At 35.7% G+C, this 16,754-nt stretch overlaps 1 pseudogene; it reads right to left on the bottom strand.

Annotated features, from left to right (window-relative positions):
• The window catches only part of LOC149177500 (VAN3-binding protein-like), a 167,851-nt pseudogene that overhangs the window by 135,272 nt on the left and 15,825 nt on the right, over positions 1 to 16,754 (bottom strand).

Below are 16,754 nucleotides of genomic sequence, written 5' to 3'. Positions count from 1 at the left end.
CCTTTATCAAATCATTAGATCTTCAAGAAATAGGTCAATCATTGAAGATATCCTTCAAAGATCCTTTAAATCTCTCATTGTGGGATAGATATGAACCCCCTCCTTACGCCTTGGTGCACACCTATTCGAAACAAAACACAAGCAACTAAAGAAAATGCACATAGAACTAATCCATCACGTTCTCCTTTTATAACCTCTTTTCCCTTGCCAATACCACAAGAAAATAAAATGGTTTTTTTTATGGGAGACTTTGAAAAGATCAAATAGACATTGCTCGAACATCCAGACATAAATACCTTGGGAAAATCCTTGGTTTTGGTAGAAGTTTTTAATTTTCAACACTTAGCGGCATTAACACACCTCTCCCCTTTAGGAAATGAGTTAATAATGCTAGCCTTGCACATGAAACCCGCAATTCCCTAGGAATTAACACTCCTCCAACAAAGGAAACTTGTGTTACCGTGTCTCCAAGCCCTGAAATGCAACCAAACTTCAGTGAAAGCTCCTCTAACTTCCGAGATGTCTCCTCTAGTACCTATAGGACTTGTCAAAGCCTTGACAAGTATTAGAAACATCACATCAACCTAAATAATCATCAGAAACCTTGCTCCAATCAATCACATGTGTCTCCTTAGGTATCTTCCCATAAACTACACTCACGAACATCAACAAACCTAGTCCATCTTCCTGCAACTGCTCTAGACCCTGTGCAACCTTTTGCACCTCCTTTGCAATCATCAAGACACATGCAACACCTTTCCAATCAGTAATAAAAAAACCTCCATACCTAACCTAGATAGGCACATCAATTATTCCTTCTTACCAACAATGACATAATGTGTCAAAACCATAATGGCATGATGTAACAAGAGTGGGACAAAACCATGATGACATAATGGTAAAGTTGACATCTAGGTTGACATCAAGGACAACAATTTTTTTTAAGACAACCATGGTCTGCAGTCATTGAGTGGCTACTATTTCCGCAGGCAGTAATCTAGACATATCCATCAAAGGCGGCCTAATATATTGGGCCTAACCCCAAGGCATCAAAGAGATTTGACCTCGTAACCTCCCAATAGGCAAGGTACTTAGAAACGAGGACTTGAAAAATTGAGTTATCCCTTGGGGCTAACATCAAGGACAACATATTAGTCATAATGCCAAAAATTTGTATATTTTGATTTCAATGAAATAACAAATATGCAATTTATTTATTTCAAGAAAACAAAAATCAAGAAGAAGAAAAAAGAAATAAAGAAAAAGAAGAAGAAGAAGAAGATATGAGGAACAATTTGAACCTCCAGAGATTTGCTTCCTCTCAACACTTAGTAGATCTAGAGATAAAATGGATCTATGCTAGTCCTTAATAATATTATTTACATTTATATAAATCTCACATCTCTATATAGAGAAATATTATTATTTTTAATTTTATTAAAACCTCATAATAATATATATATATATATATATATATAATTTAACCAAAATATTTGTAAATATTGAGTTTCTATATTCTTATTAATTAAAATTAAATACCAAGTTTTGAAATATAATGATTAGAAAGATTATGAATATGAATCATTATTAAAATTTATATGGTCAATAATTTATAGCTACTATTCATATTTTATATATTTCTCATTTTTATATTTAGAAATATTTTTTTATTTTAATTACATATTTATTAATTAAATTTATTTTATTAAGTTTTTATGTGTTTTTTGTTTATTAATTATGTGATCTCAAATATCATGCTTATGAATATGAATCATTATTATTTAAATTTATTTTATTGTGATATGTATATTATGATTTTTCCAACAAATGATGTTTGTAATTTAATTAATAAAAACAAAATTACAATATAATAATTTAAATTGATTTGATTTATTATTTTTTATTTTTTTAATTGAGCCAAAATTATATTTTATTATTATTATTTTTTTATTTAATGTTTCAGTGTTTCAAAGGGCGCAACACGGTTCGCTATGGAAGAGAAATTGTAATGTCCCTAAATGAGTGTAAACATTTAAATGCCAACTCATTATAGAAGAGATGTTGGAGTGCCCCATATTGAGAAGACATTTAAATATTTAGACTCATTGTAAAATACCAACGCAATAATCTATTATAAATGTCTTGATAATTTAAAAATCTATATTTTATATATTTATTCTTTATATCAACCATATACATAAAATCTTACCTTATCTTTATTTGATTGGCATTATACCTACAATGATAGAACCCACATATTAGTTAGCCGAAGGCTCCCCTATTTCAACCTCAGGTAGAACAGCCGACGTTGACTTATTTAAATAAAAAAATTGGATGGATGAGATTAAATGTGGGGAGAATATGCTTCGTCTGAGAAGCATATCTATAGACATGCAACCGACATGCAGCAGGGCACTTTATATTCCCTATAGAAAATATGATATGTTGTTTTTTTAATAGAAATTAAAATTGTGGTGGATCCTTTTGGCATGTGGCGATAGAGAAAATGGAGCCAATGAATCGATTTAGTTGGATTCATTTGAAAGGTTCGCGCTCATTATTTATCCTCCATGTCCCTCAAATGTTTCAATGGCATTTGCATCCATTTGAAGCGTTGCGGTGATCATCTACGTTGCATCCTTTCAAACTGGAAGAATGCATGGGTTGAAAGTGGAAGCGATGCTGCTCCCATTAACTTCTTTAGCTGGTTATGTTCCTGTGGTGATCGTCACCCCTACCTACCATTACAAGGTTTAGAGAAACATATAGTAGCATTAGTTCAATTTGTTGAAGTGTAACCAGATTTGGTAATTACAAATGTAATTTTGATCTTTGTACTTGTCAAGAAAAAAAAATATTATTTTTGTAAATTATAAGAATGAGTTTCTTGCTCATTCCATAGGTCTAGGAAATTCAAAGAGTCAAAGACATGTGTAAATAGCTCTTCTTGAGAATATATGTAATGTATATGAGTCAACCTAGTGTCCAAAACAACCCTCCAAGACAAGTACAATCCTCTTGAAGAAGTTTCCCTGCAAAAAGATGAAGAGAACAGTCAAGTTGGCCTCAAAATAATATATATATATGTCATGTTGGCTCATATAAGAGACACAAAGATTCACTTGGTCAAGTCGGCTTAATATGGAAACATAACCACTATATATACCCAGTTAGGGTCAGTGCAAAAGTGCAGGACAAAAACTCAGATTTCTCTCTGAATTTTGGATCGGTACAAGAATTGTAGAAGCATAGTTTTGGATGACATTTTTGAAGGTTTGTTCACAAGCCTCTGCAACTTTGAATGGCACAGCAAGGAAAAAAAACCTTGACAAGTCTATGTTATCTTGGATGGGTGCAGGAAGAATCTCAGACAAGGTACAGTGGTACAGGATAAAAGCAACAGTTTAGTGCTTCATATGGAGGAGGATATCTGTGGTTTTCGGATGAGTATCTTAGATGAAATCTCGGCCTTCATGAAGTCTTGAAGACCTCTCTCTCAGCATAACTAACGTAGTCATAGTCTTGGCTCAAGTATGATGTAAAGGATCTCATCAAGGTGTTGCCATATCATAATCATGATATCATTCCTAATAAAGGAAAATTCAAGACAGTGATGAAGAAGGTGCAGTCATGGTGCAACAGTGATCTAGCTGAAGAAGCAGTCATGGTACAACAATGATGATGATGATCTCAACAGTTAGAAGAGGATTGATGTCTTGGTCTTGGAGTGGCCTAGTAAGTCAAGGGTCATGGTCTTCGTGTTCATCAATTGTAATCTCTATAAGAAGAATTATGTGTTGGTTTTCCTCTCCAAGAGGGAGAGATTTTGGTCGTGGTAGAATGCCAACATCTTGTGTTCTTATCTCTTTATTTTTGGTATCTATTTGATGAAATAAGAAACCCACACTCTAATAATGTCAAAGAGAATATTGTGCTAATAAGAAAATTAAAAAATGCCTCACAAATAGTTATCAAGTCGAGAAAAATCTCATTAACTACATGTGCCCTAGATTTTTCAACATGGTATCAGAGCTATGGTTGCAGTCTAAGGAAGGGCAGAAAAGAGACATACAATAATCAGTCTTCAAGGGCATCAAAGCAAGTTGAAGGGTTTTGTCAAGATTGAAGGGGAAAGTCTACAACGAGCAAGTCTAAAATAGTATATTAAGTATCAACTTCGGTAATTACAATCATGAACTCAACTTCATTTATCAACTCATGTTCAGTTCGATGGAGTATATCAATGTCATTCCTGGGATCCTCACTTCTTGATCACTGAACCTTCTCTATGCAATAAAAGATAGTCTCGACATAAATTATAGTCTCAAGTATATATATATATATATATATATATATATATATATATATTGCAGAAGTGATCCGAGGAGTACCTCTCATACCACTGTCTCAATCTAGTTACTGCAACAAGGCAATTTCGATGATAAGACAATCTCTCTATACAGTGCTACCCACAGTTTAGTTATCTATGTTATTTAGTGACAAGTTTAGGCTCTCAATACAGTGCCTCTCTACACAACTCATATGTACAATGCACATAGACATCACTGTCTCGGTACAGTGCCATATCAATATACTTGTCACAGTCTCAGATTTTGTCTATGAACATGATCTCAATAGCATGGTGCTCAGATCAAAACATAAGTCTATCTATATCACTATCATAGTTTGGTTAATGATCGATGTAGGTGCTTACTGATGCACTCCAAGGAATACTAAGTTTGATAAAGTCCACTTGTGGAATATCAGTATCACTAGCATGTCAACAATGTGTTCAAATGTAGAAGTCAAAAGTACCTTAAAGATGAATTGGGAGTCAAGATGATCTCAAAGTCACGAAGCAGTTTCGGTGATGTTGATATCACAAATGTCATGGTGATAGAAGGTCACCAAGGAAGTATTGATAAAAGGATACTAGTGATGGGCAACTCAATCAAAGGAAGCATCAAGGTGAAGATCCCCAATTCACATGCCAAGTAAGTATCTTTCATATTTAATCAATTTTTGGTTTAATGATTTTGTTTTGAAAGGAAATAGAAATACTGGAGGATAGTCATTGTCCTCATGAAAAATGCCCTTACATAGAATAAGGAGGATTGTCATAATCCCCATAGAAAAGAGAAGTCACATCACTTAGACCTACACAAAATTAAAGGTATCAAAGAACAAAGGAATATTTTCATGAGATCTCAATTGGGAGATCTAGGAAAGATGATAAGAAGAAGGATACACCATTCAACAATTTGTGGTCTCTATGCTAGATAGATAAAGAAAATTTGACGGTAAAAATGTTGAAGGCAAAAATAACTCAGACATTTGTGGAAAAGGAAAGTTTGGTCCTCAAACAAGACATAATAGTATAAGATTCAATGCTATGGAAAGAATATGGATAGAAGCTCATATCGTTGGAAAGATGAAGGAAAGGGGCCAAAGAAAGAGGGAGCAACAAATCTGAACTATGATTAAGATGACCTCCCTCACAAAAGGGGTCCTACCATAAGCTCCTAAATATTTAGATATGACCATGATATTAAGATGCATCGTGGCATCATGAAAGAATTAGAAGCAAGAGCTCATGGCATCACCATGGGAATCATGAAGAACAAAATCCATGGAAGCCAAACATGAAGGACATAACTCTTGGGAACCTCATTGGACATTGAAGGAAAGGAAGAAGTCATCCAAGACAGGTCTCATCATACATCAAGTAAAAAAGGAAACATATTCCAGTTGGGGATATAAAATATCCTCAAAATTCTTTGATGGAATCCTCATCGTAGGGTTCACTAATCTAGAGAGGAAGCAAGTGTTTCAACATGAACTCCAACTTATGGAATCCATGAGATGATGATGTGATGACATGAAGCAGATCAAGGGATTTAAGATCTCTTCAATCAAGGAAGTTATTGGAGGAAGCCTAGATGACCTAAAGGTAAAATAAGGTATGTATGCTTGTGTTTAATATTATAATATCATGTCACATGGTTGCAGGTAACATGGGTCATTACTTCTATCTTGAGAAGCATGATCAAGAGAAAAAGGATCTCCTCCTCTGAAAGGATGCAAGAAAGCATAATACACACTAGATGAAATCAACATAATATGTCCTCATATGAACTATGACACGGTTGATCACAACTAAGAAAATCTTATTAAAAGCACCTCGGAATAGAATGTGTGGAGAAGGAAGAGATTGTGAGATATGCAACCATGATGAAGGCAATCAACATCCAAAAGATCAAGAAGACTTGACTAGAAAATCTCCCAGAAAGATATGAAGACTATGATGGAAAAGATGTAGACCCTTGACAATGGATATCCTTGGGAGATGTGTCAACATAAATGCAGGATGTTGATACCTAAAGAAAGATGTCATGATGAAGAGGCATCTAGTAAGGTACGATTTGATTTAATGATATATTTTATTTCTTGAATAATATCTGGATAATTTCATGCAGGGCTACTTACAAGTACAACTAGCATTCATGTGATGAATGGAAGAAGCATGATGAGAAAGAAGTAGTCATATGACGAAGGTTCCATATATGAATAAGGCCACTTTCCATGAAGAAAGGAATGACATGATGAACTAAGGAAGAAAGTGATCGATGATTGTTTCCCTACAAGAAAGAAGCTCAATTAACTTTCATGACAAGGAGAGAAGTTTATCAAGCAGCTGAGAGACCCATGAAGAAGAAGTTGCTGATGTATAGAAGAGTCCCTAGCTAAGAGGGAGCTCTGACAAGTCCCTGATCAAGGGGGAGCTTGAATTAGATCACCCTTGATTAAAAAGGAGTGACAATCATGTTTTTCTATCTCATGTGTCATGCACTAGACCAGTATTAACAATGGTAAGTCTAGGTGAAGGCCATGAATGGAAATGTAGACACATGATAGACACAACATTACTGTCTTCACTTTGGAATAAATAATGGAGGATTGGGTGATCATCTGGCATCTAATGCTCTTTGAGGATGTGTAGGGCATCCAAAATAAGAGTAGGCAAGAGGACCAATATTCTTTGAGGGCTAGGAACCCAAGATAAGAATAGTCCTAGAAGTTCATACTCATTTAACACCCCTGTGGGTATGTACCTTGAGAGACAATGATGAAGGTGTATATAGTAATTGGTCTTGCCAACATTGTGCTCTGATCTGATGAGAGATAGAGTTGTCAGTCAAGGCCTTGCTGTGAAAACAATGTTGGTTACTATGACGCTATATAGATGGTTTACCAATCTGATTCTTCTTATGAGAAATTATTCAGATTGAGAATGACCAAGTACCATTATAAATGCGTCCCTAGTTAAGATGGAGGGTTGAAGAAAGTGTAACTAGGTTCGGTATTTACAAATGTAATTTTGATCTTTGTACTTGTCAAGAAAAAAAAATATTATTTTTGTAAATTATAAGAATGAGTTTCTTGTTCATTCCATAGGTCTAGGAAAGTCAAAGAGTCAAAAACATTTGTAAAGAGCTCTTCTTGAGCATATATGTAATGTATATGAGTCAACCTAGTGTCCAAAACAACCCTCCAAGACAAGCACAATCCTCTTGAAAAATTCTGCTTGCAAAACAATGAAGAGAACAGTCAAGTTGGCCTCAATATATATATATATATATATGTCATGTCGGCTCATATAAGAGACACAACGATTCACTTGGTCAAGTCGGCTTAATATGGAAACATAACCACTATATATACCCAGTTAGGGTCAGCGCAAAAGTGCAGGACAAAAACTCAGATTTCTCTCTGAATTTTGGATGGGTACAGGAATTGCAGAAGCACAGTTTCGGATGACATTTTCGGAGGTCTGTTCACAAGCCTCTACAACTTTAGATGGCACAACAAGGAAAAAAAAAATCGGACAAGTCTTTGTTATCTCGGATGGGTGCAAGAAGAATCTCGAACAAGGTACAGTGGTATAGGATAAAGGCAACAATTCAATATTTCGTATGGAGGAGGATATATGTGGTTTTCAGATGAGTATCTCAGATGAAATATCGGCCTTCCTGAAGTCTTGAAGACCTCTGTCTCAGCATATCTAACACAGTCATAGTCTTGGCTCAAGTATGATGTGAATTATCTCATCAAGGTGTTGTCATATCATAATCATCACCTTGTTCCTAATAAAGACAAAGTCAAGACAGTGATGAAGAAGGTGCAGCCATGGTGCAGCAGTGATCTAGCTAAAGAAGCAGTCATGGTACAACAATGATGATGATGATCTAAGAAGTTAGAAGAGGATTGATGTCTTGGTCTTGGAGTGGCCTAGTAAGTCAAGGGTCATGGTCTTGGTGGTCATCAATTGGAATTTCTATAAGAAGAATCATGTGTGGGTTTTCCTCTCCAAGAGGGAGAGGTTTTGGCCTTGGCAGAATGCCAACATCTTGTGTTCTTGTCTGTTTTTTTTTGGTAGATATTTGATGAAATAAGAAACACACACTCTAATAATGTCAAAGAGAAGATTGTGCTAATAAGAAAATAAAAAAATGCCTCACAAATAATTATCAAGTCAAGAAGAATCTCATTAACCACATGTGCCCTAGATTCTTCAACACAATCAAAATGATAGAATTGCCATAGTTATGAACAAAAGCCATATCCTCCAACTCCCCATAAGAATATAATGGCCATCCTTATCTTAAAAGCTTAATTAGGCTAGAACATTTTGTGAGTTCTCATCAAAGCTTGACAACAATATCACCTGCAGTACTGCCTTTCTGTATACGAAGTTTTATACAATCTCTCTCAGAATATTTCAAAGTTCCTGTTAATGAATCAACTCCTTTCATAGCTTTAGAAATTTTAGATTATTGTAATTACAGTGGTGCAGAGATTAGGGGCGTAGAATGCCTAAATTCAGTAGCTCAATTTTGAAACTGTAGTTTTCTTTGCAAGTAGTGTTGGTGTGGACTGCTATTTAGGACTGTTGTAATACTTTATTCATAGTTGGTATTAATATTTATGTTTTGTTTTAATATTAATAGTTAGTATTAATATGAATATGAATTTCAATATTAACAAGGGAGCAACTGTCATAGCGGTAGTCCCTACCGGGGTGCTAGAAGCATGAACAGTGCCATATACGAATTTAGGTTATGCTTCGCTTATGGCTTTTACAGGGCCTCTTGCTCCATTTGTTTAATGTTACATGAAAGCCAAAAATGAGTAATAGCTACCTTGTAACTTCTCCAACAATCTGCAAACATTAAAGCCCACAATGTAACTGATAAAATCAATATACCAAAGCATGCATGACACCTAGCTAAAGTTAAAAGAACATGATGCAACAAGTCAATCTGCTTGGGCTTGCTATTAAAACATTGAATTATACCCATTTTATAAGCGGTAATGGAAGATGGTTGGGAGGGTCCAAAGGTGTTCTAATTATTATGTCAAGTCCCACTCGATACTTTCAAACACGGGCCTGTCATGCAAATAAGTACAAACACCATTCTTTTTCTCTTTATACAAGTTCATTCCAAAAATCGAACCAAGGTTTTCTTTAAAAGAAAAACATTTTAGGACAGATAAATATTTAATCAAATCCAATCAGTTTTTCAAAAAGATTTGTTATTATAATGTTATCGCAATGCCTCACGTAATAAAATCACTAGAAACCAACAAAAAATAAATAAAACATCAAAAGTTGTTTTTTTTCCTTTCGAATTACTTACGATTTGCCACAGATTCATCCTCAGTTCCTTTGATTTCTTGACTGATAAAATTGACTAAAACATGGAAATCAAAGGCCAAAAATAAAGTTACAGGGAGAAATAATAACAATATCAGTTTACATGAAGATATTATAATGATGACTGTCACGGGAGTTAATAGTAGTATAGATTACTAGGAAGAAACCAGGAGAAACCAAGCCAAGAATAAGCAAAGCATGCAAACAAATTTGTCAACAGCTGGGATGCAACAGAGAAAAATGAGACAGAATTTCCTCAAGACACAATGTGTACCTGCTACTGTGCAGAACTCAAATATGACATTTAAATGAGAAAATACAAACAAAAAATTGTTGTGTTCACCTGTGACCTCTTGTTGACATAAACAACAACCTGTTTCCAGCGAATTGCACCTGACATCAGGAAACATAACTAATCAGTTAAAACCCAAATTTATTGGAACTTCCCAAACAGACATTATCTTGAATAATAAAACTACCTTTTCCTGTGCGCTTTAGAAGTTCTGCTCCTCTTTCAAGAAAATCCTGGGAGCAGATCTCTGATTCATTATCCTCAGAAGCTAACACTTCACTGAACCCAACTACTGGATTGGGCCCCTTTTCATATGGAATAATAGCTGCATGGTTCCATATTTGTCTCTGTGCTCTTGCTTTCAGAGTTGTCGCTCCACGCAGTGCTGGTTGGACAGGATAAGGGTTTATGAGATATTCCAAAAACATGTGAAATATCTATCTCTTAAAGTCCCAAGTTCCTCACTCCATACAAAAAGTCCCAGTGTCAAGTCATCTACCCCTTTGAAGTTGATCAGACATTGATTACATGAAGGAAAATAAAATTTAATGAAAGGATTTGGCACAGCAACCCACAAACTTGTAAGAATACTGTGTACAAGATCGAACAGGATATTATTGAAGTCAACTTTTGGCTGGAAATAACAGATTCTAATTTCTTCGTGCAAACATAAACTCAAAAGAGATAGTGGAAGCAATGATCAATGTAATCAATGAAAGCTACTCTATTTAGTTTTCTGAAATGGATGCCAATTGCTACTCTATTTAGGTTCGTTCTTCAGGAAGAATTGAGTACATGTGGCTGCCCCGGCAATTAGGGTCATAATATCTCTAGGCTTTTTGACATTGACAGCAGAGCTTACCACGGATGCCATTTGTTCCCTGTTTTCTCCCATACACTTTGCAATCTCAACGCACTATGCTGCTACAAGTGCAGCTGCTGATGCAACTGCCATACTTGTCTTTGATTGACTACTCTCACCACTACCAGAAGATGTAGCAGTTACAACTGCAACTGCAGCAACCGCAAAAGCTACACCAGCAATTGAAATAGCAACATGAACTTGTGCATTATGAATGCGGGTCTCTTATTTTTCTTCTCTTTTATATCTTTCAGCCACCATCCTACTATTTTTCCCCCAAAATGTGTTTTTGTTGACTTGACAGTCTTACAGAACTGCCAATAAATTAAAATTTGCAGGGTTAGAGTCTTCAAGCAAACACTAGGTATCCTAGTACCATAGCACACTCTAGATGAGCTACCCAACAGGTGGCATGAGTGGAAAAAGAGAAGGGGGCTGTAATAATCCCTCCCCCACTCGAGATAAAAATTCTTGACATTAGTTGTTTCAATGAAATTTTATATAAATTTTAAACTCCCAGTGTTAGGCCCCTATACTACTAGTGTAACCCCTTATTGTTATTAGTACAACCCCCTTATTATATTGTTGTACCCATGTAGTCCCCATATTGTTACTATTGTACCCCATATAAGCCCACTATTTTTATTATTATGCCCTTACATTATTATTGTTATGTCGGCTCTGATTATATTATGACCCCTTAGACTCCTATATATAGAAAGGAGGTGTTTTCATTTGTATCATCCAAGAATTGTTCATTTGTGAAATGTAAAGGAGGTTTCCCCCTCAAAGATGCTGAATTATAAGGCATTGATCTATATTTTCTATCTTTTTGTGAGCTGGTTTCATAACATTTGGTATCAGAGCTTTGGATTCTAAGGTTTCGCTACTCCTAATAGTTCATCGTGTCATTTTCGCTATAACTTGTTTTCTGTGACGTTTCTGAAGTGAAAAAAAAAACCATTTAAGACAAAATCGCATTGAACCTCGGTTCCCAATTTCAAAGCTTTCCGTGCTATATTTGCAGAGATATGATCTGATGAAGTTGGTCTTTTTCCAGACTCCTGAATTACATTCCAAACAGGTGACCTAGGGAAAATCGTCATAACTTTCTCTCTGAGCATCGGATTTAAATTTCATAAAAAGGTACAAAAAGAGGACGGACTACAGTTTCTTGTATATATTTTTCAGAGCCAAAGGTTGAAACAGTGACACGTGGAACGTCGTAGAAGTTCACTCTATTGAACTAGTCTATAATCAGGTCACTGTGGGAGATTTGGCATAACTCTTCCTTGGAGAATCAAATTGGGATCAGACTGGTGGCATTGGAAAGAGGATGCAGAGGGCTATTGCAGGTCACAATTTTAGAACTTAAAGATCTGAACGTACAGAGTTACAGTTGTTTCAATATTGAGCTCCTAAAATCAAGAAAAAGCAAGATGAGGAAGTTTGGTGGCAAGGATCCGGTAAATTGGATACTTCAGATGGAGTAATATTTTGATCTACATGGTGTACCACTGTTACAAAAGGTATGTATTACATCTTCATATTTAGAACCGGATCAATTTTTATGGTATAAAGGGCTTTGTTCTTGTAAACAACTTGTTACGTGGTCAATTTTCACGGAGGAAATGATAGCGCATTATGAGGATACAAAGAGCAACACCTTCTTTAGAGCAACACCACAAAAATTGGAAAGAGTAAAAGGGCTTTGTTACATTGTGGAAAGTAAAATTATGGCAATAAGGAATTCTACCCCTCACAACTATAAAGATGGAAGTGTTGTTTCTTCTAGCCTTCCACAACCTACAAGGGTTACACCACAACAATTGAAAGAAAAAAGAGAAATAGGGCTTTGTTACAATTGTGATAGCAAATGCACTAAAGGTCATAAATGTGCTGAGAAGACATTATTTTACATAGAGTATGAAGAGGAGGAAGAAAAGGATCAAGAAACATCAAAAGAAGAGGATATACGCCAGGACCCAACCCCAGAGAAAGAAGAAATGAATGATTGGATAAACGAAGCAAGGGATGAATGGAAGAAGGATGAAGAAGTATGGCCACTTATTCAAAAGTTGCAAAATATCCCAATTCAAACAATATTGTCAGAACTTGAAGAGGAAGGAAAAATCATATTGAAACCTGGAGCAGTCACAGAAACAAGAACCTAATAGTGAGGAGATCGATCAATTTCAAAGTATCTCATCAAGTGGAAGAACTTACCCGCTGAAGATTCCACATGGGAGGACAAAAATTTTATACAGAAACATCAAAAACTACTCAAGCATTGAGGACAACACTTTTTGAAGGAGAGGGGCATGTTAGGCCCCTATACTACTAGTGTAACCCCTTATTATATTGTTGTACCCATGTAGTCCCCATATTGTTACTATTGTGCCCCATAGAAGCCCACTATTGTTATTATTATGCCCTTACATTATTATTGTTATGTCAGCTCTGATTATATTATGACCCCTTAGACTCCTATATATAGAAAGGAGGTATTTTCATTTGTATCATCCAAGAATTGTTCATTTGTGTAATGTAAAGTAGGTTGCCCCCTCGAAGAGGCTGAATTATAAGGTGTTGATATATCTTTTCTATCTTTTTGTGAGCTGGTTTCATAACACCCAGAATGAAGCTGGAATGTGACCCATATAGTGAAAATAATATTAAAACATTCAAGAGTCCCAATAGCAAAGTTGTTCTTATGTTTAATGGCAAAGTTGACCTATTGTGGTGGATAACAGCTACTCCATTCAACACGCAGAACCTTCATGGCTTTCATTGGAATGCTGAATATCTAACGCCTGCTAGTCTTTGAATCAAAAGCTTATATTTTTATCTTCCAGCTATTTTTATAAAGAGATCAAACATTCATAAAAAGGGTAAAATATCTTCATTGTGCTCAGATGAAAACACCAATGCGTTCCAAAATTGAAGCAATGATAGAGGTAAGGCTCTCCATTGTAAATTTATTATACTTTTAATTCAAATGTATAATAACCAGAATGATTGTAAAGGAAGCTGAATGCAAATACCATAACTATACCCAGTAGCAGAATACAAAAATTGAAACAAAGAACCATATAACCAAAACTAAACCTACACATCAGAATTGAAAGCTTGTTGCAGTAAATCAGGCTTGAAGAAGATAATGTCAACCACATAACATATCTAAAATTCTCTTGCACAATTGTTGTCTAGGTGTGGCAACACAGAGGTGATAGACTCATTGTTGAATACATTCAAGAAACATGATTTATTAGGTTTCATGATCTGTTCCAGAAAAAATAGTAAAATAACATACCTTGAAATCATCAGATCCCCTTGGTGAAACTGGAGGACTCCCGTTAAATGAGCCAGCACTTTGGATACTCAGTGGACCATTGCTATGCAGACTCTTTCTCGATGTCAGATGGCATTGTTCCTGTGAAGGAAATTAATTCATGAGATTCCGACAAACATCTATACAAAAGATAATGAAAATATTGACATTAAAGGCTCTAACAAAAACCTAGAAAGCTATGCAAAAATAACAGAAGATTGGAATATTGAACAGTGCCAGCCAAACTTTAAATTTAAAGACGCCGCATAGGCTTTAATACACCGGCCTAGCCTTTAATACATCAGCGGAGAAGAATAAAGGTTAAAGAAAAAAGATAGCCAATGGATGGCTTAGAAGGCACCGAAATGCATTAAACATATTCCAGTAGCCTTATTAAATACTTGAGCAGGATGAGCTTCAATATGCCTTTTGTTAAACACTTTGCTGACAGTATTAGCGACACATGTCCAAACTAATTGTCCGCTGCAAGGACTTGTCATACAATTGTTTCTTCAGTAACGGTAAAATATTTTCTTACACTTTCGCAGCCCTGGAATGCATAAAACGAGCTCATTTTACCAGATCCAAGCCATAAAATGAAAAAGAAAACATCATATCCAGCATTGCTTTCAAACGACAGTGCCGACTATAGAATTGAAGATAACCTCCAGGTTTTCCTGGTTTTCTTTAATCATCACATATAAATTATTTGTCTGACTGTCAACTTGTCTGACCGTGTGTTTTTGGCATAATATAGAGTAAACAGTAACATAGTTGCAACTTAAAACAGCTCAGCTCAACATAACCCTAACTTTAAAAGTATTAATTGATAACTTTATAGTGGTCCTGCCACACAACCATATAATGTGACACGTTCTCTTTGCATGCACCGCCCACGTAACCAATTTCTAGCTGGCATGTGAGAGAAGATACAAGATCTCTTTGCATGCACCACCCACGTAACCAATTTCTGGCTAGCATGTGACAGATGATATCCACCGCGTATTAGGGATATGCTTCTAGCTTTGCAAACTAATATTTATCATTATCACATAGAATTGGACAAGATGATAACTCTCACAGAAACTTTGAATCTACCCTATTCCATAAACAAAGTAAAGGAATTTAGGGTGAGCAGAGTGCCTTGCAAGGTGGGTATCCTGTAGCCATGGATTGTATCTATTGATTCGAACAGGTAGTTTTCTTTTATTTAAAATGTTTTGGCTGGATAAATCAATCTTGCGGACAAGGCCAATCTCCCTAGTATAAGAAGATAGTCTAGCAACAAATAGACAAACAAATCTATCTTTCTCTAGACATATGCGATTTATAAATAAATACTACAAAGGTGTTAAGATCCTACCTTAGATCCAATGCTTGTTCGTAGTAGTCATCCTTCAATCGTTCGAAAGAGTTAACCTCCAATCGTTCGAAAGAGTTACCTTTAAAGACCTGCAATCACAAACAAGAAAACATTAAATAGCACCTACATAGCAAATATTATAAATCATGCCTATTATGGTGATCAAGGAATCCATAAAATAAACCATGAATCAACAGCTTATTGAGAAAAACAAATTTATTTGTATTAACTTTGAAGTAGAAGAACCTTACAACCTTTTTAGCCTTGATGTTGAACAAGCTCTTCCTGGGGTCCCAGACAGGAATTTCCTTTACTTTGACAAGCCTTGCACTCCTCCAAATGAGATCTTAGAGGTATGTAATCTCTCCTCATAAAAACTCAACTAAAGAAGACTAAGTTCCAGCAGCATTTCACCTCAAAAATATTCAGCTTCTAACCTCCCTAGTAACCAGCCCAATGCTTCTTTTCATAGTGCAGAGGAGGAAGTTACGGGTCCACCTATGAAAGGATAGAATCCTCCTTCAAAGGGATAAGCTCCTCACATCAGGGGGTTAGCTCATTAAGGTATGGGATGCATGAACCTTAAGAGAGTGAACTTGCCACCTCAAGATTCCTTCCAAAAGCTTCTAGAAATGAGTGAAAGTGAGTTTTTCAGAATATACCCATGCCTTTTTAACTTTTACAGGGGTCCGCACCTTTAACACACAGAGAGTGTGGTCAGGTGCACAGGAGACTTGACCATTAGGTGCAAGACCGCAGGTAATACAAAGAGAAAGTTCAGAACTAGAGTTTTAAAGACTTTTGAGGGTTTTTCTCTTACTTTCAAGACTTGATATGAGGAACTGATGCTTCAGACTTGTAGAGGAGGAAAGTATGAGTGGTAATGAACTCACACAGATAGCAGAATGTCAAGGTGACAATTTTTAATGCAACAGATTGCCCCCTAAAGTGCGAAGTTTGTAATAGATGAAGATAGAGTCTGTCATTTATGAAGAGTGAAGTACTTTATCATTTCAAGGATCATTTTGTGGACACCCTAGTTGGAACCTATAAAAACATTCAATGCAAAATATATATATGTAGACATATCATCGCTGAGGTAGGCATTCCCATACTCAGATTAAAACTAACTAGAAAACTAACTAAACTGTTCTGATACAGGAATGATTTTGTAATACATCAAGAGTATAG

This window comes from Pinus tabuliformis, chromosome 4_1 (assembly GCF_031772625.1).
Source record: "Pinus tabuliformis cultivar Carrire ecotype Pingquan chromosome 4_1, CPIR1, whole genome shotgun sequence".
Taxonomy (NCBI): domain Eukaryota; kingdom Viridiplantae; phylum Streptophyta; class Pinopsida; order Pinales; family Pinaceae; genus Pinus; species Pinus tabuliformis.
The sequence above is the reverse complement of the archived record's forward strand: the minus strand, read 5'-3'. Positions and strand labels throughout refer to the sequence as shown.